Here is a 25,817-nt window from a genome sequence, read left to right as displayed (position 1 = left end):
CCAAATCCCATTAATATAAGATTGATTAAATAAACTATGGTATACCCACCCATGGAATACTATGTAGCTGTAAAAAGAACTGATGACAATTCAGGATACTATTGTAAAGTGGTCTCCAGGATTTAGCTACTAAAGGGAGCACAGCAAGGAGCTGAACAGTGAGGTGTGTGTGTAATAAATGAGGGATGCTAATATGTATACATATTTTCTACTCTTTTCAAAAAGAAACTACCCAAGTTATCCAAAAACTGATTAAAAGCATCACAATCAAAAGAAATCTGCAAATTTTTCCTTGAATTCTGATTTGAAGAAAACAACTATAAAAAGTTTTTTTTTTAAACTGGAGAAACATGGATTGACATTATATGATACTAAAGAATTTTGGTTAATTGTGTTAGATGTGATAATGGCTTGATGCTCATGGCTTTATGTCTTAATCTGATATAAATATATACTGAGTTATTAACAAGTAAAATTATGTGATGTCAAGAATTTGTTTCAAAATATTTCAGTAGGGAAAAAAGGGGTGAGGGGCAGAGTTGGGGAAACAGATACAAGATCAGAAAAATGATAACTGTCAAAGCCGGTTTTGGGGATACATTATTTTCTTTACTTATGACTATGCTTAAATTTCCAGAGGGAAAGGCTGAAAAATAAATTTTAGAAGATGGTTTGCTCAAAGACCTTCTGTCTTAGTCAGCTCAGGCTGCCACAACAAAATACTATAGGCTGGGTGACTTAAACAGTGGACACTGATTTTCTTACAGCTCTTGAGGCTAGAATTCCAAGATCAAGGTTGTATATGGTCATTTTCTATGAGGGATCTCTTCCTAGCTTGTAGACAGCCACCTTCTCACTGTGACCTCACACAGTGAAAAGAGAGTAAGCTCTCTAGTAAGTCTTTCCATAAGGACACTAACCCCATTATGAGAGCCCAATCCTGATGACTTTATTGAAACCTAATTATCTCCCAAAGGTTCCATCAGCAAATATCATTATATTGGGGTGTAAGGCTTCAACATATGAATTTGAAAGGATATACTTTGGTCCATAACACCATCCTGCTCAGAGGCGCACACTCTCAGACAGGTACAACTCTCAGCTTATGGTCAGTTTCACTGGTATCCATGCCTACCTTGATGGTAGCCCCAACAGCTCAGAGCTCCACTTCCAACTATGTTGTCTATACTCCTGCTCAGCATACTCCTTTCAGGTCTAATTAAAGGGTTAAGGGCTTTGCCACTCTATTGTTCTTGGATTTTTTTCATGTCTGACATGCCAGCCTACAGCCATGCTGAATTGTCTGCCTGGTAGTCCAGGTTGTCTCCCCAGGTACCAAAGATCATTTCTGCTAGTGCTCTGGTTATGAATTTGCTTGGATTTTGAATACCCTGCCCTAACTTTATTTTCCAGTTAAGCCCTGATATTTTTAGTGTTCGGTTTTGCCAAACACAAGGTTTTTCAGGAAGATACGTTGCATTTTGCCAGAAAAGCCTGTATATGCAAAAAAAAAAAAAAGTATGGTAAAGAGTAGCTTATCAAATAGTTTGTAGATGGCATGATTCAATTTTTAATACATATATATATACAAAATAAGTTTTTGTAGTTGTTTACATGACTTCTCTAATTTTTCCACGTACATTTTTGTTGGCTCATAAAGGAAATGATAAACATTTTTAAAATTAAAAAGCAATTGATAGTCCAGAGTCTGGTCATTTAGAAAACTAAAAATAAATTCAAGGGAAGAAGAAAGTAAAGAAACAATCCCCTTTAAAATAGCACCCAAAGTAATAAAATATCTGGGAATAAATCTAACCAAGGAGGTGAAAGAATTATACACAGAAAACTATAAACCATTGATGAAGGAAATTAAAGAAGACTTTAAAAAATGGAAAGATATTCCATGCTCTTGGATTGGAAGAATCAATATTGTTAAAATGGTCACACTGCCCAAGGCAATCTACAGATTTAATGCAATCCCTATCCAATTACCCAGGACATATTTCACAGAACTAGAAAAAATCATAATAAAATTCATATGGAACCATCAAAGACCTAGAATTGCCAAAGCATTACTGAAGAGAAAGAAAGAGGCTGGAGGAATAACTCTCCCAGACTTCAGACAATACTATAGAGCTACAGTCATCAAGACAGCATGGTATTGGTACCAAAACAGACATATAGACCAATGGAACAGAATAGAGAGCCCAGAAATGAACCCACAAACTTTTGGTCAACTCATCTTTGACAAAGGAGGCAAGAATATACATTGGAATAAAGACAGTCTCTTCAGCAAATGGTGTTGGGAAAACTGGACAGCAGCATGTAAAACAATGAAGCTAGAACACTCCCTTACACCATATACAAAAATCAACTCAAAATGGATTAAAGACTTAAACATAAGACAAGATACAATAAACCTCCTAGAGGAAAACAAAGGCAAAACATTATCTGACATACATCTCAAAAATTTTCTCCTAGAAGAAATAAAAGCAAGAATAAACAAATGGGACCTAATGAAACTTACAAGCTTCTGCACAGCAAAGGAAACCAGAAGTAAAACAAGAAGAAAACCTACGGAATGGGAGAAAATTTTTGCAAGTGAAACCCACAAAGGCTTGATCTCCAGAATATATAAGCAGCTCATATGACTCAATAAGAAAAAAATAAACAATCCAATCCAAAAATGGGCAGAAGACCTAAACAAGCAATTCTCCAAGGAAGACATACAAATGATCAAAAAGCACATGAAAAAATGCTCAATATCACTAATTATCAGAGAAATGCAAATGAAAACTACAATGAGGTATCACCTCACACCAGTCAGAATGGCCGTCATTCAAAAATCCACAAATGACAAATGCTGGAGAGGCTGTGGAGAAAGGGGAACCCTCCTACACTGCTGGTGGGAATGCAGTTTGGTGCAGCCACTATGGAAAACAGTGTGGAGATTCCTCAAAAGACTAGGAATAGACTTACCATATGACCCAGGAATCCCACTCCTGGGCTTGTATCCAGAAGGAAATCTACTTCAGGATGACACCTGCACCCCAATGTTCATAGCAGCACTATTTACAATAGCCAAAACATGGAAACAGCCTAAATGTCCATCAACAGGTGACTGGATAAAGAAGAGGTGGTATATTTATACAATGGAATACTACTCAGCCATAAAAACCGACAACATAATGCCATTTGCAGCAACATGGATGCTCCTGGAGAATGTCATTCTAAGTGAAGTAAGCCAGAAAGAGAAAGAAAAATACCATATGAGATCGCTCATATGTGGAATCTAAAAAACAAAAACAAAAACAAACAAACAAACAAAAACAAAGCGTAAATAAAGGACAGAAATAGACTCACAGACAGAGAATACAGACTTGTGGTTACCAGGGGGGTGGAGGGTGGGAAGGGATAGACTGGGATTTCAAAATTGTAGAATAGACTACACTGTATAGCACAGGGAAATATACACAAAATGTTATGATAACTCACAGAGAAAAAAATGTGACAATGAGTGTGTATATGTCCGTGAATAACTGAAAAATTGTGCTGAACACTGGAATTTGACACAACATTGTAAAATGATTATAAATCAATAAAAAATGTTAAAAATAAATAAATAAATAAATAAATAAATAAATAAATAAATAAATTCAAGGGCTAAGAGATGGAGATGGAATAAATTCTGTAACCACCTGTAGCTTAGAGAGGTCTTAGGCACTCCACTCTGAGTGTCTCTGGAAGACAGAGACATTTCCACTAATCCCACATTAGCAGAAGTAAAACTGTCTTTTGCTGGGGTAAAAAGCAGAGTGGGCTAGGAGTGGGGGACTGACTATTCTGCATCTTATTTTGAAGAAGAAGATGACTGAGAAGCCAAAAATCTGAAGAAGTTATCAAGATGACAACTTAAATTGAAAGAGGGTAAAAAAAAATGCAATGCTATACACCTGAAACTAACATTGTAAGTCAACTACACTTCAATAAAAATTTTTACAAAAAGGAAGAGAGCAAAAGAACTCAATTTTATAAAATAAAATAAAAAATGTGTACTGCTATAGTTACCTTAAACATATCATCTTCACAATATCTCCTGACATATGTGTAACTGCCTTCACTTTACACATAAGGAAACAGACTCAGAATTCAAGCAACTTGATGAGGTTATGGAGCTAGTAAGCAGAGATTCTATCCTACCTCTGTCCTTCTGTATTTGTATTTCATGCTGGAGAGGATGTGGAGAAAAGAGAATCCTCCTACATTGTTGGTGGGAATGTAGTTTGATGTAACCATTATGGAAAACAGTATGGAGATTCCTTAAAAAACTAAAAATAGACTTATCATATGATAAAACAATCCCACTCCTGGGCTTATATCCAGAGAGAACTCTAATTAAAAAAGATACATGGACCCCAATGTTCACAGCAGTACTATTTACAATAGCCAAGACATGGAAGCAACCTAAATGTCCATTGACAGATGACTGGATAAACAAGATGTGGTATAGATATACAATGGAATACTACTCATCCATAAAAAAAGAATAAAATAATGCCATTTGCTGCAACATGGATAGACCTGGAGATTGTCATTCTAAGTGAAATAAGCCAGAAAGAGAAAGAAAAACACCATACGATATCACTTATATGTGGAATCTTAAAAAAAGGACACAAATGAATTTATTTACAAAACAGAAACAGACTCACAGACATAGAAAATAAACTTATGGTTACCAGGGGGGAAAGAGTAGGAAGGGATAAATTGGGATTTTGAGATTTACAGATACTAGCTACTATATAAAATACGTAAACAACAAGTTTCTACTGTAGAGCTCAGGGAAATATACTCAATATCTTGTAGTAACTTATGGTGAACAAGAATATGAAAATGAATATTTGTATGTTCAGTATGACTGAAGCATTATGCTGTACACCAGAAATTGACACAACATGTAAACTGACTATGCTTCAATAAAAATACATATACACACACACAAAAATCTTGTAGTAACCTATAATGAAAAAGAATATGACAATGAATATACGTGTGTTTATATATATATGGTTGAAACATGATGCTGTATACCAGAAATTGACACAACATTGTAAACTGACTATACTTCAATTTAAAAAAAATTGTATTTCAGAGAAAATCACATATACTGGTACTGATCAAATTATTTTATAAGGAATTTGCTTTCTCAAAATTAGACTACTTGTGTGACTTTGGAAAGTATCAGTTGCCTTTTTTACCTTAAGTTACTCCCTAACATCTCATTTAGTTTTATGATTCGGATATTGACCATACACACAAACACTTGCCCAGAGGTATATGGGCAGGAGGTAACTGTTCTTGTCTCCTCCTGGCAATGGGCATTGCTGTACTGTCCTGAGGGCCTCTAGGACATAACACATATAGACAGTGGTCTGTCTTCCAATCTTTCTCTGTTCTTCTCCTTTCTCACAGGGCCATAAATACAGTGGACATTTCCTTAGACCGTACAAATTATGCCATTAGTCTAGTCATTACATTTTTGAATACAGTTTGACTATTTTTATTTCTAATATTTTACAGATCTCAATCAAGGTTTTATATTGGCATTGCAAAGCTAAGACCATAAAGACCTCATAAAAGCTCACTTTCTCTATCGTTTCTAGAACTGTTCACTTTCCATCTCTTCTGAATTACCAACCCTTCTGTAACTCTCTGAACTTGGGGAAGCTCCAATGAGCACACACTAATTTGCTGGACCTGCTGATCTATATTCTTTTCTTTTGATTCTGCCTTGCACATCCTTTACCCTTATGTTTGACTCTTGCAATTCTCCTTACTGCCCACTCTGCCTTTTCCTTCGGTCAGTCTTAAGCATGCATTAGAGTTAAGGGACAATGGAAACACTAGAACTCTTTCTACCACCCCCTTAACACACCCGTAAAACAAAGATCATTGGCATCTTTAGAGTAGGCTTTGAAGTCTTCCCATCAGCTAATGCCTTCTAAATTATCCCGCCCAAAATCAATTATGGTAAAGATAATTTTAATATTGAGTAATGTTATTATATTCTGGTATTTTAAAAATTGATAACAATGGCATAAGTGATAACTCTCAGCTCTTTATATTTAACATAGTTTCTCTAGCAGGCTGTCTAGGACAATGGTCTTCATTGTGTTGATTTGAAACCATGCACATAAAACAACAGAATCTATTGTTCATCAGATTCCAAGCTAGCCAAAAAGGATTTACACAAGATCCAAAAAACATTAACTTCTCAAAAGCATCCCTGGGCAAGAAGACATTATCTTCCAATGGAATTAGATCACTTTAGCACCTGCTTCTTCTAGTCTTATTTCCCATGATCTTGTCTGTTTCCCGGTCTCTAGGTTCATCCTGCAATCACAGGTCTGGCTCAACTGTTCAGCTCTCCACACCTTCTCATGACTCCTATTTTCAACCCTGACTGTCCCCATGATCCTGTCTTGTGGCTCCCAGCCTCAGCCTGATTCCCACTTGGTGCTCTCTGATTCTGAACATGTTTGAACAATCAGTCACTCTGAACACACAGAAAGCTGTCTAATTAATGGATCTCTAGGAATATTATTAGGTGTAGTCATATTATGGCCCTGTTAAAGAAATGATTCTGACACTTGGTAATTAGTAAGGAAGACTTTAATCAGAACAATTGCGTTAGGTGTCAAAGTGGTCACAATAGGGAAGAGAGATCTGGCTCCATGCCAGTTACAGCAAAGACTACTGAGGATTTGTAGCCCAGGAGCAGAGGTTGGGGGCTGGAGGTCACAGATAGAGTATCACTAAGAGGAGACTTCAGTGGTAGGAGGATTTTTGCTAAACCAACTTGACAAAATTCTTGCTAATGGCAGATCAGAGTAATGAAATATTGAGGATGGGAAGTGAAGAATTTGATTAGACATCAAGGGTGATCAATTCTCAAGGATGGGAGACTCTCATTTAACTGACTTAGCAGGATATTTGCTAAAATCAGACTGGGCAGGCTGAAGACAGGACCCAAGGACAAGGACTAGTCAAAAAGAGTGTTCAGAGGAGCCTGTCTACTGTTTGGTTAAAGAGAGTCTTTGTCAGCCCAAATCAGCATTTGTAAACAAAAGAAGGAAAGAGGGAAGTTAACAGACATTTAATGACTGTCTGGTTGTGACACTGTCATTATGTGGTACTTTGTTTATATTATCTTATTTAATCCTAAGTAACATAAGGAAAGGCATCATTACCCTCACTTTACATATGAAGAAAAACTGAGGTTCAAAGAAATTAAATAATAGATCCTGGGATCAAAAGACTTGGATTAGACGTTGACTTTTTCCTATAACCTTTCACCATCTCTAGTGATCTTAAACAGCTCACTTAGCATCAGTCTCAGCTGATGTGCAAAATGAAGACAATATACCTTCCTCTCTGGTCATTTATCAGCTAGTATCTATGTGGGAATGACTACAGAATCTGTCTCTTAAATTTTGTCTCTAGATTCATACTTCCAAATGTCTACTAGATAGATGCTCCTGAAAATAAATGTCCCAAATCAAACTCATTATCTTCCTTCAAAATATCTGCTCTACTTCCCAAATTCTTAAACTCATTAAATGATAGCTATACTATTTTTTAAGCTAGACACACAGAGTTATACTAACTCCAGGCACTCAGGACTCCCATACCCAAACACATACTTCCATAAGCAGATACCTAATCCTAAGAGAAGTATTTCCCAAAGCCTCCTTCTCAAGTATGTCTTTATGGTCACTCTGTTCATGCTCTCACTAGGTCCCCTGGGCTGCAAATGACAGTCTTCAGTGGCCTCCTTACCAATGATTGCTGTCTGCCCCTGTCTATCCTCTTAATAGTCATTACTGTCGTATCTATTAAAACTGAGTCTGATCATGTCATTGTGCTGCTTAAAAACTCTGTTAACCCTTTATTGCCTACTAGTGCAATCCAATACCCTTAGCTAGGCATTCTAGGCCCTCCTAAGTCACCATTAACTTCTTGACAAGCACCACCTCTAACTGCCCCTCCACACTGAGCATCCGCTCAGGAAACCCCTCTTTTCTCTGTATCACCTGTTCCCTCTCTGAAATGCCCATCCCCTCATTCTTCACCTGGTAAAATGCCTTAAAAGAGATCCAGGTCAAATGTCACCTTCTTCCCTGAATTCTTCTAACATCATCTCCCCATCCTCCTCCATCCACAGCACTTTTGTCCATACCTCGAACACAGCCATTAATCACAAAGGGAGTTGATGTCCCATACATCTATTTCTCCCATCAAATTGTTTCCTGAATGCAAAGATCATCTGTGAGTCACACTTATGTCTCCTGAGCCTTACTTAACCTAAAATATCATTTCACCCACAATACATTTCCTAAACCACAAAATTATAGAAAATAAGATAGCTCCCTTGTCCATCATTTAAAATCAAGAAAAACAAAAACAACCACAATTCAATGTGCAATGTCAATTCAAACGCAGCAATGTTCCCATTCATTGAAAATTAAGGAGAAACAGGATCCAAAAAAACTTGTCTCTTAGGATTAAAACACATTATTGCATAATTACAGACCACATTTTGAAAACTAAAGTGTGTTGCTTCTTTGGGGATTTGATTTCTTTCATTCCATTTACTATTTTTATAGCATGTATGATAAGCTTCCTAAAGTCACTTCCTAAGTAGTTACTAGAATAAAAGAAATTTAAATTAAATATTTTAAAGTTTTTCCTTAGGAATATTAAATCATCACTGCCAATGACTGCCCAATGAATATTCTGGGTTGCTATGATTCTTAGTTAAAAAATTAAATTCTATGATAGAAAAACATTAAAAATTCCCCTGCAATAAAGTAATTCTAAGTGAATTAATAGAACTTATAGATATATAGGCTCATTATTTACAATATTCTTCCTTGTTTAGTTATCAAAGAGATGAGTTACAAATATTATAGTTTATGCTTGTAAAATATAATTTAATTATTATACAAATTCTCTGATCTTTACGATCCAGCCTGACCCATCCAGAATTGCTCAGAACTACAATTTAAACCTGCGCTGATATGTAGAACTTTTTCTGAGTAATGTCTTTCGACATATAGAACCACACAGATGTGTTTGTTGTTCTTTGCTTTAGAACCTAACATATCTCCTTGGCTCTAAATTTTGTTTATCAACTACACAATATTGTAAAGAGTATTTTATTTATATGCTTCACCCCCAAAAAACTGAAATGCAATTTTCCATAGGTAATTTTCCCAACACTGTTCCTCTGGATGATGTGGTCAATTTCATTTCTGAGAAAAAGACAAATAGAAATTTTATCTACCTTTCAGGTATACTTTACTTCGTCAGACTGCTGGTTGCTTTCTCAATATCCATTTTCCCCTACTTCCCCATTAATGGGATTCCAATTCTGTCGACAGCATCCATGTGCTCAGGAGAAAAAAAGCACCTATATTTCCCAACCTCCCTTGCAGACTGAAATGATCATGGGACCTAGAGCAGACCAATGCCATGGAAGTGGAAGCTGTTGCTGGGCCTTCTGGAGAAGCTCCAGAAAAAGGAAATCTAAGTCAGCTGACATAGTCATTTTTGTTCTTTGCTCTTTCTCCTTCTTCCTTCTTAGACCTTGAGAAAAGGGCCTAAAGAATTGCTGACATCTCAGCCCTGACACCTAGAGCCACCTAGCCAACCCCAGCAACCAGACTTCTCATGACATAACAAAAAACAAGCCCCTATCTCGATCAAGCCACTGTTATTTGAGTTTTCTGTTTCATGCAGCCAAACTGAATACCTGAGAAATCTGTACTAATACAGCAATGCTAGGAACTTGAATCACACTGTGTACCCATCAGCACAAAAGAATGGCACTGCTTTTCACACGCGGATTTTGTTAAATTTTACATTTCAGCACCTTAATAAAAGTCATTAGACAAATCCAATTTTGTCTATTAATGAAAACCTTTTGAGAGAGTAGGTCCCAAATGAAGAGCACAGTATCTAGTAAAAAGGTAAGACAATGAAAGGAAGGAAGGTCAGCATCCTCAAAGACAGATTCCTCCACAATACAGCACTGGAAAAGAAGCAGGCAGAGTCCAACAGAGCTGCTCCTGAAAATAATGGCTATGTTAAAAAAAGAAAAAAAAAAAAAAACCAAGGAAGGAAAAGACTATGAACACTATAGCCTCTGAAATGTAACAGAATGTTACAAACATCATGATTTGTTCCATATATCTGTCTTCACATTGCAGCTTTGTTATTTTGTTTGAAAAACTCAGAACATCAGACATACTCATAAGCCCCAAGTCATATACAAAAGATTTTGAACTCATTTTCTCTCTCACTGAATATTACAAATGCCTACTTTATGCCAGACACTAACTATTCTAGTCCCTGGAGAGATGGCAGTGAAGGAGACAGTCAAAGCTTTTGTTGCTAAGGAGCTTAGAGCCTGATGCGGGGGAGGGGAAACATGTAAAGGAGTTTGCCGGTGGTAAGTGCTGAAGAGGGGAAGAGAAAGGGAAGAGGTGTGACTTGTCAGGAGTAGGGACAGTCAGGAAACTCACTGAAATGACATTGAGTAAAGATCCAAAGGAGCAAGGAAACAACTTATGCTGATACCTAGAGAAAGAACGTTCCAGGCAGTGGGGTGGGGGAAAACGAGCAAAAGAGAAAGTTGGCAGGTAGGAGTGCTGACTTCAAGTGCTCGGATGGAGGCCAGTGGGGCTAGCATAGAGTAAGCACCAATTTTAGAACAACGGGTTGTGCCACGTCTCGGGCACCACATTTATTTGCTCAAGATTCATCCATGATATTCAAAACTTATATTTGAGCCTCAATTGAGCCTGATATTGTTTGGGGGTGGGGGAGTGGTTCTTATATGGAACACTTTAGAAAACAATTAACAACAAAAGAATTCTTGTTATATTATAAGAAAAACTCCTTTTAAATAACTGGTCATAAGGAACTATATTTTCATGTTGTTACCAATTTTTTCAAAAGGTATGGCACTCCAATATTTCATGCACTTTTTAAATCTCAGGTTTTCAAAAATGTGCTGCACATATTAAGTAGCAGTTTCAACCTTTAGAAGATTTTTATCCAGTAATACAAGTAATTTTCTGAAAGAGTATTGCTTGTGTGAAGAAAATTAAGCGCCTGTCTCAATTTAGGAGTATGTCTTAAAGAGTATCCCTTAAAAGGGTTATAGTCTTAGGGGTCAGAAATAGTAGATTGAGGTTTCTAATCTGTATCAAAATGGAAATTTTATTTGGATAGATTTATATCATTCCAGTTGCCTCACTGAAATGTAGATAAAAGAATACCAAAATTTGCTGCATTAAAATTTTGAACTCATTGCTCTAAAAGGAATGTATCTTGACTGCCTATGTGCTTGAGGTGAGTCATTTATCCTCTTATTCTCCCACAGAGAATTTGATTGCATTCAAACTACCCAGCTGGAGAATTCAAGCTATCTTTGGAAAAGTTGATATCAAAGAAAGATCTGTGAAGAGCTCTCCTACCCTGCACGGGAGCTTGAATGCAGCCAGAGGTAACCATCTCCACCTCTTCACAGCTAAGGAAGCCAGAAGAGACAGCTCGCCATTTCCTCCAGGTATTTCTAGCACTTGTGAATTTACCACTTCAGAAGAGGAGAGAATAGAATTTGGTATGTTCATGCTTGTTTTCAAACACTTGTGTGTTACTTTGATTCATCTTTCCCTCAATATTCGTATCAATAAACACACAATCCAATTAGATTTTAGAACTTTAATTAGTATTAAAACCGTTTAATTCAATCTATTTTACAGGTCCACCCACTGTAGAATTCTAAATAAATTAATCACATTTGTCTCTTTCATAGATCTTTGTCTTAAAAAGCAATAATAGCATTCTCTTATATAATACTTGTAATAGAAGGTACTATTTAATTTACTTTGAAACTAATAATTCATTTGATCCTCCAACCAACCCTAAGAAGTAAGAGCCATTATCACCTTACAGACAAGGAAAGTAAGAAACATGGAGCTAAGTATCTTTCCCCTCATCACACAACTGGTAAGTAGTAGAACCAGGATGCAGACAGATCTGGCAGTGTGGCTCCAGACCCTAGGCTTTAACCATGATGTTTTCAAGTGAATTATGTCTACAAAACGTGAGTCTGTTATTCTACAGATACATAATTGTGCCTAAAGTAAGGCACTGCTAGGTGAGAGGTAGCCAAGGTAGTTACCCAAAGATAGGAAATGTGAGCAGACATCCATGGAAACATGTCACTGGAACACTGCCAACTTATAAACAATAGTTGAAAAAGTGTGTAGAAGGAAATTCCATACAAATCTAGAAAAACTCCTAAACCAAGACTATGAGCGAGTGGTTCAAAATGAGAGTGGGATTTGAGATGTCATTAAAAAAAGAGGAATAGGATTCGAGAAAGAGAAGGCATAGAAGGGAAGTTCAGCTTGAGCAAAGAGCATGAAGAAGGAAAACACAGGATTTTAACAGGACAACAAATACACCAACTACTGGAGGAGTAGATTCACCAGTGCCATCTGATGGTCTAAGGATTTATTCATTTATTATGTCATGTTCTTTGAACGTCTTGGAAAAATATAAGTATTTTTATTAAGCCTATTTCTGGACATGGAGATTATCATACTAAGTGAAGTAAGCCAGAAAGAGAAAGAAAAATACCACATGATATCATGTATATGTGGAATCTTAAAAAATGACACAAATAAACTTACTTACAAAACAGAAACAGACTCACAGACAAAGAAAACAAACTTTATGGTTACCAGGGGGGAAAGGGAATGGGAAGGGATAAACTGGGAGTTCAGGATTCGCAGATACTAACTGCTGTATATAAAATAGATAAACAACTACTGTATAGATAAAAACTACTGTATAGCATAGGGAACTATATTCAATACCTTGTAATTGCTTATGATGAAAAAGAATATGAAAACGAATATATATATATTCGAACATATATATATATATGTATGTATAACTGAATCACTATGTTGTTCACCAAAAATTAATATAAAATTGTAAAATGACTATACTTCAATTTTAAAAAAAGTCTATTGCTATTACTTTTGCTTGTGGATTTTTTTTTACCCAATTCTAATTTTCAAAAGCCAGAAGAACTGCTAGCTCTCCTACAAACTTGGAACCCCTTAACTTCCAGATCATTCAATTACAGAATCAAAAAATTGGGGTCAGATCTGTGATCTAATCCAGCCTTAACACTTACTTGCTCAAAGGAGTTACTTAAACTCTCTAAACCCGTTTCCTCCTCTGTAGTATGGGAGAACAGTATCTCTCTCACTTGATATGCTAAGAGAGTTAAAATGAGATAATGTCCATAATTCGCTGAGTATCAGGACTAGGGCCTGGCCACAGTGGACTCTCAATAAGCATGTTTCTCCCACCCCTGTCCCCCTTCCCTGCGCGCACACACACACACACACTATAACTTTAAGGGGATTCTTAAGATTATCTAGTACACCCTTTATTATTTAGAAGTTTTTTTTTTTAAAGGCTATTAATGTGAAATTGTATACCACAAACAATCTAAAGATAGGAGGCTGATTCTCTCTGTTTGATTTTAACTTTTAGCTTGCCAAGGGGGGAGATTTGCATGGTCTTCCCATTGACCGTGAGCATGTCCAAAACCACCACTTGAGAAGGCACCCCTGCTCTGAGGTTGAGCTCACTTAGAAGCACCCTGCCCGCTCCATCTTGCTGGAGCTGAACATTCTCTTCCCAATTCCCAGGCCTCAGTTTGTTTCAGGCCCTTTCCTCCCTCTGGAACCTTCACAATCACAGTCACCCCCTTGAACGGCCCAGTTCTGCTCCTGCCAACCCTCTCATGCGGCATGAGTTTGCTTCTGGGCATTCTTTAACTTGAATCTACAAAGGAATAATGAAATACAGAACATAGGCAATATTCCAGATAATACCGACAGAGAAGTCTGTCCCCAGTTCAAAACAAATGGCTCAACCCAGATAAACAGAATACCAAATTAAATGCACTGAATGGTAGCTCAGTTTCTAATATCACTGTGCCAGCATAGACATAACATTATAGCTTCATGAAACCTTCACAGATATGTACACATGGAGATTGTCCTAGAGGAAACCACATCTTCTGCCCCACATTTCTTATTTCTTAACCCTCTCAGATGCCAAATGGTCTTTCACTCTCTTTGATGAATATCCATACTTAGAAAATGTTCTATCAATCATTTGTACCTTAATATGAAATTAAATACATATGCTATGTCACCTGTGAGTATGCGCATTTGAGGTCTACCTACCAGTTGTGGAAAGAAAACATGTCACATGTTAGGGGGACTTCAAGCATCATCAGCCAGGTGAACAGAAGACAAGAAAATAGCTGGTTGGTCCCCTGTAACCACAGAGCCCTACTTACACTGCTCTGCCAAACATCAGGAGATTTAAGGAAGGAAAATTATTATAAAGATGCCTTGTTACATCCTTAACATTTGCTTTCATATGTTACTTTTTATAAAGTGGACAATATGTCTTAAAAAATGATTTTACTTAATGCTAAAGTAAAAAGATTTCTGGAGACTATTCCATTCCATTTATGTTGTTACCTAAGCAAAAATAGAACTAATTGAGCTCATTAACCAGGTAAGTCCAGTTCAAGTCTCCTTACTTGTTTAGCCCTTGACTCCTGCTCAAGTCTTTCCTGTTACCTACATCTTACCAAGCCTGTCTCCATGCTTATTCTCTGTTCCATGCCCCAGCCTAGCCTTGCTTCTTTCCCAAGAAAGGATCAGTTCTTTCTGGGCTCACCTGATCACTCGCGAAACAAATCCTATCCACACAGATTTGGTGGCAATTACCCTCATATTCAGATCAGCCTGCAATGTGATGAATGCTCTGTCTCCCAAGCTATCATGCTCCCTTAGTTAAATCATCCTGTTTCCTAGTTTACTTCCTTGAGGACACCTGGACCTTTCCTTATGGTTTTTCATCCCTGTTAATAACAATATCTGCAATTTTTTTAATGGCCACCTAGCATTTATGGAGCCTGTTCTGTGTAGTATTTCATTAATTTTTTTATATAGGTCATTGCATTAACAACCCTATGAGATGAGTATTATTAAGCCAACTTTACAGATTAGGAAATTAACAAATCAAACAGTTAAATAATGTCAGAGCCAGGGCGATCTGGCTTCCAGGTCCTATGTGCAACACATAGTTCAGTGTACCGCTTCTGCCTGTCCCTAATTAAAAGTGCCTTGGTGGGCAAAGACAAAAGTGACTCAAAGCACACACTAGAGGAACCCAGTGCCCCTGAAATATTTTCTCGACCTTCACGTTTTCTACAAAATGGGTCCCGTTGACCTTAACAGTCTTATTTTCCTCAACTCCCAGCATTTCTCAAAGCTTCCTCTTCCCTTTACAGCCTATCAACTACACAGCTCACACATTGGGGCCCCATGTGCCTGGCACATGCCCATCTGTCGGACAGTAGAAGAAGACGGAGTTTGCCACAAGGTACCACTAGATGGCCAGGATTAAGCAGTCAAGCACACAATTTGTTCATAGGCAAAAACTTGTTAGCAATCTAAGTTCATTTAGTTTTGTTAGTTGTTCTTTTTAAATTAAAAAGTTAGGGATAATTACATTTTGATAATCCCTAAGCCACTTCTGACAGACTAAGCCTAGTACACATCTGAAAATGACACTTGTATAATAACTGCTTGTAAGACAAAACTGGGGATTAAAACTATAAGCTTGCATTTTAATGTTCAAATTCATGAAAGGAAACAAAATAATGATGCAGATATCCTTTGTTACACAGAAATCGCTCCTGTAGAATTTTGGAGATTTCAGAATTAAAACCCAAGGAAAGGCCTCGATACCCAAAGAGTCAAATGAAAGTAAAAGAGATTTGTGTTTTGCTCTGTTTTGCTCAGTATTCATCCATAAGGAAAACATGCCTGTTCTTCATTAGGTCATACGACTTTTGAAAATGAGGTTGGTTGGAAAATGAAATTTAATACTTAGAATGTCAACGGCTACCAGTGTAAAGGTGATACAGGTTAGTATGTCAACCACCATGCTTTAAATTCCAACTATGTGAAAAATATTCTAATAAAAATAATGGTTCTTTTCTTTTTATACAAGTGTGGTGTCACAGTTCATTGTCAATGGGATGTTGGCTTCAGTCACACTCCCAGTAAGACCTACTCACACCCTCTTGGAACATTGATACGTTAGTGGGATCAGAAGCCATAAGAGATGAGCGTGTAACTATGAGGAAAAGGTCCCAGGGTACAAAGCTGACCTGCTCAAACAATGGCTTTGACACAGGCCTTCTATGGCCAACAAAGTCTGCTGAGGAAGACAGTCCAACAGTTCTTTGTACTCATCCATTTTTACTCTGACACAATACTATGCAAGACACCTGATCAAAGGTCCCCAGATACCTTTTAAAATAAAACCTTCCCATTTTGCTTTTGCACACATAAAACCCAAACCACCCCATTCCCATTGTCTCAATCTATATCCTAACTGCCCCTTCTATATCTTCCACCTCAGACAAATGTGCTCAAACTTCCTCATCCATCCAGCTCACATCACTGGCCCAACTCAGACTGAGCCTAGAAGACCCACTCATCCCCATTTCTTCCAAAGCCAATCAGAAGATTTCTTTTTACCGTGAACACAGCTCTTCAGAATCTACCATTCAACTTACTATTGAACTTAGAGAATGAATGACATGTATATATCTTCTCCCTAAACCATGATCACACTAAAATGATAGGAATTAAAAAAAAAAAAAAAGGATGTAACAAACTCAAGGGCAAGGAGAGATAAGGGCGAGGCAGAAGGTTGAAAATAGGGAAAGTGACCGAAAGTCTATACGTATACGACGAGGTTTTGTCCTCCTCAGACACAGACAGCCATGTTTCTAACCCCACTCACCCACCTCTCACCCACACTCCACTCACCTGTGGAGACCAGAGGCTAATTCTTTGTAGAATAAACCTGAGAGGCCTCACACTCTGGGATACCAGAGGCAGAGGAGGGGAGTAAGGCAAAGGGAGAGACACAAAAATCTGCATCGTGAATGCTAGGACCACCTAATCTTTTACCTCATGAGGCTCCCAGGGTGCTGAGGGCCCCGATTAGAAAATGACATTTTCTCTAATGAAAACTGAACAGCCTGAGAGAAAGGACCTACAGATGCTAATGTTTGAGAGCTAACCTCCTTCCCAACACCAATGAAAAATCCAGCTCTCTTCCCAGTTGCCCTAAAATGACACCTACCAGTAGGTTAGCCCCAGCCTTGCATACAGAAAGCTTCCAACCAGCCTCTCAATGCCCTATTATAAATAAAAATGGACGGCAAAGACCTCCAGAAAGCTCAGGAAAGTCTCTAACATGAAAGGCAGAAAAGAGAAGAAACAGGCAGAAAACAGTAGCCTGGAAAAAAACAGACAATAAAGAATATAAAACAAACAAAATTCTATAAGTAACATCACAAAAAAGATTAGAAAATATAGCACTTTTTAAAGTAAGAACAATATGGCAATGTTTTTACAAAAGGTAAAATTAAAGGGAAAAAGAGCCTTTAGAATGAAAAAATGATCATAGAAATTTGAATTTTTTAAATGGTTTGAAGTATAATGTTGAAGAACTCTCCTAGAAAATAAAACAAAAAGATAAAGAGATGGCAAATTTAAAAAAAAGATAAAAGCCTTACAGGATTCTTTCAGGATATTCATTATCTGACTAACAGTAGCTCCAGAAAGAAAGAAAAGAGAGAACAGAAGAAAGGAATTAATAAAATAAATAATTCAAGAAAAATTTCGAGAACTGAAGACTATATCCCAGATTTAAAAGGTTGACTAAGGGTCCAATGTTGTGAACAAAACACACACACACACACACACACACACACACACACACACACACATGCACACTGACTCATCATTGTGAAATTCAGAATACTGATGATAAAGGTCATAAAAGGATCCAGAGAGAAATATATATATATATAAACAAATAATGATAATATACAGATATGGATATAATACAAGGCATAGAAACAGAATGGCAAATCTCAGTTGTAATGCTGGAGTGCAGAATATAAGAAAACACTGTGCATTACTTACCTGGCAAGGGAGAAGCCTTGATCACGAAGGTGGTTTTCCCAGGGTGAGGCTTATCCATTGCACTCCAGATGTGCTGACCCCTGCGATTTCCTCAAATGTGGAAATGTGGGAAACTCAGTTGCATAATTTGTGGTAGTAGGGGACTGTGCGAAAAAACAAAAAACAATGCATTCAATATTTTGAGGGAAATACATTTTTAATCCACAATGCCATATCAAACAAACCTATTAATCATATGATGAGATAAAGATATTTTCAGACACACAAAAAGGCAGAAAAATTTATTTTTTGAACATCTTTCCGTAAGCAGCTATTGCAGATTTTCTTTACATAAAACAGAAAAATAAAAAACAACAACAAAGGGAGACATGGGACCCAGAAACACAGTCCATCAGACGGATGGCAGCAAAAGAAAGTAATTTCCAATCCACAATTCAGAAATTCTAATTTGAAAAGAGAAAAATACCAAGTATAAAATGACACATTCCAAAAAAATGTAAGAAGCAGTGTTTTGACACAGTTGGAGAAATAAAATCAATTTACCTACTTCTAACACTATGTTTCTTCCACTAAACCTATTTCTTGTTTCAACCCTTCTTGAAGGCAACACTACACTGGATTATAGATGATGCAAATGTCTCTTCAAATGCAAAAAAAATCGTGGTATTTCTGCATCAGGAAATATTGATAACTTATTGTTTTCTCAAGTTATCTGAACCTTTTAAATTTATCTTCCATATATTTTTCTGGCCTCTAACATTGGTATTGAAGACTAGGGATTATAATTCACCCTTCACTGTAATTCCAAAAGTCCCAAACATAAGTTGAGTGTTCAATGAACAACTGAGTATTCAGTTTATAGAACATGATACTGAGTTTATAGCAATTAATTCATGTGAGTTGCTACTTCAGGTGTGAAGACTCTTAATGGCACTACGGAAGAAGCTCTGAAAGAACTCCAGGATGAATACCCAACAGGAGTAATCAAGTGGGGCTCCAGCACTTTGAAGAACACATTAGAAAACAAACAGACCTTCCCTAAACATTAAGTGACAGAGACTCATTATCTAAAGACTGTACTTTGAGTAAATACTAGCTAAAGACTATGAAACTTCTGTGGTTCTGATTAGGGTCCTAAAACAAGAAGTAGACAGTCCAGACAGATGACATGAGAAATGTCGGAGTCTATCCATGGGATGAATGAAAGAAGGAAGAAAAGAAAGAAAGAAAGGAGGGAGGGAGGATGTTTGAGAGAGGGAAAAAGAATTGAAGAGGGAAACGAAGGAAAGAAAAGGGAAGGGAAATCTGAAAGGAACAGTATTCAGAACTTTTAGTGGCACTAAGTAGAGGTTATCATTACTGCCCTCACAGAAGTTGTGGTCAAAATTCACTATTTCTTTCATTTATTTAACAAATGTATGTTGTGACTCTGGTGTCAGGTACTGTGCTAGGAATTAAGACTTCAACAACGAGCCCTACACATGCTAGCTGTCCTCCTAGAGCTAAACATTTACGTATAGCTGTATGTAGAGCTCATGCTATTGTTTCTGTAATTTTCAACATTTCCTTTTGTGTTTTCATTAAAATTCAGAATAAAGAAACCATTCCTGGCCCTAGAGGGGTTGGTCTTACCTGACCTTGCTCAGGACTCTGGGGGAAAGAGGATACCAAGGGTATAAGGCCAAATGAGCAGCGCTCTACAGAATCATACTTACTGAGATTTATTTATTTTTTCTACATACAGTACATATTACAGCTGCTGGTTTGTTTTTTATTGCTGCTGTTGATGCTAAAGGGACATCTGGAAACCAGGGATTATAAGTTTTCCGCTCCACACGAGCTCAGGGTCATAGCTCCAGACCTTAGGCAAGTAACTAATCAATTTCACCAAGGTTCTCACTAATAGAATCTGTGAGAGCAACACCGGCATGTCAAGGGTCTCTTGTGCCAAGAAATATTTTAAAAGCTGCGGTCTTTTGGAATTCCGCTTTCCTCTGTAGTCCTCTAAGCCACTGGGATATAGCGCAGCAGGATTTCGATAAAGACTAAGCTCACATTTTACATGTAGAATTGGAACCAGACAGAGGAGACCTGAAATTCAGTCACAAGCAAGTGTTCGTTCAGGCAAGTTATTTTATGCATCTCCCCTCCACACAGACTAGAAACTACAGCTCTAAAATTGATCCCACTGGGACCTGAGGGAAAACATTTTCCAGGATGAAGAGGCAACGCTAGTTGCTCTCCACTATCCATTTGTTCCCCATCCTTTCCTGGTTTTTCCCTTTTCTCTTTACCTTTGCCAGTGGTGATCTCTCATGAGAGGGAATCTGTTTTCTTTTTTCCATTACAGAATGGAAAGAAATACTCATAAGAAAGGGGTTCTTTGAAATAAGAACTAAGAGGACAAAGGGCACATTCAAGATGAGTATCCCTTGAAAATTGCTTCCCATTTGGATATGTTTTCATTCACCAACTTGTGCAACTGAATCTTTAAGAGACCAGGAAAAGAAATACCCCAATTCTTTTACAGAGGACCGATAAGGTCATTCATCCCTTTGCCTCTTCCTCTCCTTGCTTAAGCCATCCTAGTAACGAAGTGAATTCCTCTCTCCTCTTTTTATTTTCCTTGTGTGTGTCAAGGTCTTGGATGGACATTTTGTTATTCTGGAGTCCTTGTGGACAAAGATATTTGAAATGTGAGGGCCATGTTAAGAAACCATTTATAGCTTATACAACAGAGCTTTAAAAAGCCCAGGGTCAGCACAGCAGTGTCTGTTTCACCTAAAGCAAAGTTTTTAAGCCAAGGGAAAAAGAGAAATAGTGTTCTGAGTTTTATTTACCACATACTGATAATTCAAAGAAAAACAAAAATAGCAGAGACTAAATGCACTAGTATTGACTTAGACACAGAAAAAAGGGATTTGGGAATGTGCAAATGAAAAAAATCTTTAAATTACAGTTTTTCAAAACTGTTATTTGACAATGTTTCTGTATCCTAGCTTCAATTTAGAAAAATCACTGGAGCCAGAATTTCCCTTTTCTAAAATAATATAAACAACTTTATCCTGAAAAACTTAGTTTCTGAACATCTTGATGATGATTATAAGGATTTACTTTCAAACACTTTTATTTTTACCAAAAGACATCAGAATGAAATTTACCAAAAGACATCAGTATTTGGTTGCCATAGACTTGAATTCTAATACTGTAATTTGCCTACACAATTTTGCTGTTCTCAGCTTTTAAGAGATTGAAACAGCAGTTTACGGGCTTAAAGACATTCTCTTACCTTCCATTAATCTTTATGTTAAAGGAATCTGGTTACTGACTACCTTTGGGCAAACTACCAACCCAAGAGGTACCCAACTACAAAAGCTCTCATGAAGTCTCTCAGAGTCACATTCAGAAATAGTTGACTAAAGAATGGTATACTGGGGATTTGGGATCTGGGTAGGAAAGAGTGCCTAAATGGGTTAGCTTCTTTGAAAAGGGAATCGAAGCTGCATTTACAGGTGACAGAGATGGCTCTGTCGGTCACTCACCTCCTACTAACCTAACTGACCCACTCTGATCTTTCTTTTTTCTTTTCCTTCTCACCAATCAGCTCTCCTTCCCTGCCCAGATTCTTTCTTCTTCCCTCTGCTAACTCCTCTTCAAAGGAAGTTGAGGTCAGGAAAAGATAGAATATGTACTACATATTAAATATGAAAGATAACCACCTCTTACGTTCACTTCTTTAACTTCCACCCCTCCCTCAGAAATTCCCACTTTCTGGTCCCCAAGAGCAAAATAGTTATTTTGTTAAATTAACACAAAAGGAACTTCTTGGGAGGGCTTGTGATCAGTCGCCATGAGGCTTGGAGATGCCGTCGCCCTGTGTGGTGACCCTCAGCCAAGTCTAGTGAGCAGTACAGCTCCAGGCTCCTCCCCTCCACCCGGGGATCCAACAGCAGTCACAGCGCGGGAGGCCAGTGGGACGGCCTGCAGACCCCAGCCAGCCCGCTGGGCTTGCACCCCAGCTCTTGTAACTACGAGCTGTTTCAACAGGAGCAAGTACCATCTAGAAAATGGGGCTGCTAATGATAACTGTATTACCCCAACACTCATAGTGTTGTTATGAGGTTTAAGTAAATGAATACTCATTAAGTGCCCAAGTGCTTAAAATAGTACCTGGCTCATAGGCTACGTTAAATAGCTTGTCAAAATAAATGTTTTAGGCTTGTTAAAATATATTTATTTTTAAATTTAGATTGTAATCTATGTACCACTCCCATTTGTGATTAAAATATAATGTCATCTTTGTTACCTTACTTTTTAAAATTTTACATACTTGGCATTAGAACTTCTAGGCCCCCAGTGTTCTACTTTATACAACATAAAATAAGACTCAAAATTGTATTTTGTAGATAAGCATCTTGTTTCTCTTTGCCCCCCTCCCAAACAGTACAGAATCTAGCAAAAGAGCTTAAACTTGAGTGGATTATTGCAAAAATTGACTCGTTCTTAGTAATATACTCGCTCGTTCTAAATGACATACGGAAACCTATGTAGCCTAGGTTATTTCCCTATGGCTTTTTCATTTGCAGGCTGTGCTTTCAAGCATGAACACAACTAAGCAGGAAAAAATGGCTTCAGTTACTGAACCTTCCAAGCCAGTACAAAAAGATGCAGCTAAAGGTGCCATTTTCCATCAAAATAGCTGTCTTGAATGCATTTCATTGTGGTACTTCCAATTTTGGATGGTATTTTAATGGAAGTAAATGGAAGCTAAGACCAGCTGGAGCAGAACTGTACTGCAGGCTGCAGCCATGACTCAGTGTCATTTGATTTAACCAGGTTCAATACTAGCTGCACAATGCATTGAATCATGAACTTCAGATTTTTCTCCACAGTAAGACCATTTGGGATCCTGATTTCCAGCCAACACTGACATCACCTGTTGTAATTCCAAATTAGAATAGTGTGGACCAAAACATGCCAATGGCCAAAATTTCATACATATTCAGAAGAAAGTTGGTTAGGTGACCTTGCTCAGTAAGGAAGCAAATAGCAAGCACTCAAGGGGGAAAAAACGTAGATTATGTAGACAGATTAGACAGATAGATTCCTGGAAACAAAGCATATAATATTTTAAACTCAATATGAGTTCAGAGCCAGAGCTCCAAACCCCAGGACAGTAACTAATGAATTTAATCACAGTTTTTACCAGGAGCCTTTGTAAAGTTGAGACCAGAAGGTTAAGGTCTGCCACAATAAGATTTACCATTTATTAAGTCATGGTTCTGTCCATCCTCTGCTCGGCTTCAAGATGTGACCAATGAAGGGGTGTCCATTGAAAGCCCTGATATTTGGTCTGGATGCCTCATAAAACCCAGCATGTTTAAGACATGTACGATTCCAATTTAAAAGAATAATTTGATGGTAAAAGGCTTCACTTTACAAAACTCGAAAGCTATTTAAAAGGCAGATGTCTACGTTTGTGAAGAATTGCTCAGGAAAATCCCCATAAGAAAATGGGAGATACGTTGCAATTATTTAATTGAGCATTCACTGTCTAATTAGAATTATGGGATTTCAATAATGTTCAACATTCATAAAAGAAACCAGAAACCTTGTACTGTGCAACCTCGCATTAAAAGAAGAAACGACAAATCTAAAGGATCAATCAAGATGGTAAAGAAGCAAAATTAAAAGCAGTAACAGATTCTAGAGTATTCCATACACTACTTTGCTTTCATATTAACAAGAAAACAGACTACATAGGAACTAAATGGGACGAGCCCTTTTCACCACAAAGGACAGCGTCTGCTTTGCGTGTTGGCCTACACAAACCTTGCTGGCCCTTTTTAGAAACATTAAATTGGAACTTTTCTGAGAAACACTTAATGAAAACCTCAGTGATAATCCTCAGGTTGTGTAAAACTGGACCCCCAATTTTATTTTAATCATCTGACCTTACCTTTGGACATAGAATTGAGTAACTCTTTTGAACTATCTCCTGCCTTCTGCCCACACACATACCTTGAATTATTAACAACACTGAAGATATTAGAAAACACATGGCAATAATCAACTTCTCTAAATAACAAACCTAAGTTGTGAACACAGTTTCTTTTTTTTAACTGTGTAGTTTTAACATAAATAGCTCATGGGATTTTTTTTTCCTAACTTTTAATACACAGTACTTATGTATAATAAAAAAAGGAAAAATAAACGAAAGTACCAAAAAAGAAAACAAAAGTTACCTGTTATCTCATCACCTAAGAAAGTAACTACCAACATTTTGGTGTGTACTTCAGTATTTTTTCCATGCTTGTGTATATAAAATGGCTTTAGTTTGTATAAAATTGGAATCCCACAGAATATAGTTTTGCAAACTTAATAATATACTGTAAACATTTTTTCACATCATGAAATATTCTTCTACTAATTATTTTAGTAAAAATGGTATTCAACCAATCTCTGAGATTGCAAGTTGTTTAATTTTTTATCGTTATGAATGACGCTTTGAAAAATATCCTAGTAGATTAATCAAAAGCTGTTTTCTTGGGAAATATTCCTAGAAGGGTATTGTTATGTCAAATGACATGTGTGTTTTTAATGTCTTAAAATACAGTGCCCAATATCTAGAAGGCTCTTTTTTAAGTTTTCCATGCTTTACTTAGTTGACTATGCTGCTACTTAGATTAGTAATCTTCACCTAGAATCTTCCCATGGCTCATTCAAAAAGCTTTCACAATGCTGGACTCTAGTATACAGAAGAGATGTCAATTAGAGCTCATGTGTCATTGCTCCCCCATCACTGCCTATGGCCCAGAGACACCACCAAGAACAGACATCAGCACACATCTTCCTCAAGGGGTCATTCAATAAACATCATCCCTTTGCAACCGGGTGACATTGAAAAAGGGGGAAAATTTGCTTACATTTTCTAAAAATACTCAGAAATGAGGATTTCACATTCCAGGGAATTCTATACTAAGCCACAATACACAATTTATACTTACAGTAATTCCTAAATGAGTTTCTTTAAAATAACTATTTTTCACACTGTTCTTAACAGATTCTTCTCGGTTGTGATTAATTTAAATGTGAGTCCACATGGTATAGTAGTTAAGGGCAAAGTTAAGTTCAGTGATTGGTCTCCCCGTGTTTGAATCCTTTCCCTGCTACCTTCTCGTTCTATGGGACTGAGCAAATTATTCAACTTCTTTGTGCCTCAATTTCATCACATGCGATATTTGAGTATAATAAGAGCAAAATTCCTTCTGCAATTGTTATATTAAGAGCATTAAATAAGAAAATCTGTGTAAAATGTTTAACACCATGCCTAGCACATAATAAGCATCCAATATATTGGAAGTTTTTATTATTAAACAAGAATTGCCTTTGGCTCTTTGAAACTTGTTGCCCTTCATCTGCCTAATAAAAGAAAGTACATTTTGTGCAGCCTGTGCGGATATGAGGTCTTTTTAGTCTCTGTGATGCTAAAAGAACTTCGTGACCCTCATAAGCCAGCAAAGGTATAGAGTGTTGATTAGCGGTTAGATAAAATCCTAACTCCTCGGACAACATAGCCTCTGTGTTTACAATGAAACAACACTGACATCTAGTGATCAAGAAATGAATTGCATG

General features: G+C 37.2%; 1 protein-coding gene and 1 pseudogene across 1 annotated transcript in view; one reads left to right on the top strand and one right to left on the bottom strand.

The window, feature by feature from the left end:
* LOC123611833 (uncharacterized) overlaps positions 1 to 25,817 on the bottom strand; it is an 853,613-nt gene that overhangs the window by 768,985 nt on the left and 58,811 nt on the right. Inside the window, exon 3 of the mRNA XM_074366584.1 lies at positions 18,183 to 18,325. The gene's annotated coding sequence lies outside the window, so the exon portion shown is untranslated. The remainder of the gene's footprint in view (positions 1 to 18,182; positions 18,326 to 25,817) is intronic.
* Positions 18,175 to 18,329, top strand: LOC123611857 (U1 spliceosomal RNA; annotated as a pseudogene).

Source organism: Camelus bactrianus, chromosome 6 (assembly GCF_048773025.1).
Source record: "Camelus bactrianus isolate YW-2024 breed Bactrian camel chromosome 6, ASM4877302v1, whole genome shotgun sequence".
Taxonomy (NCBI): Eukaryota; Metazoa; Chordata; class Mammalia; order Artiodactyla; family Camelidae; genus Camelus; species Camelus bactrianus.
This window is presented reverse-complemented; position numbering and strand designations above follow the sequence as displayed.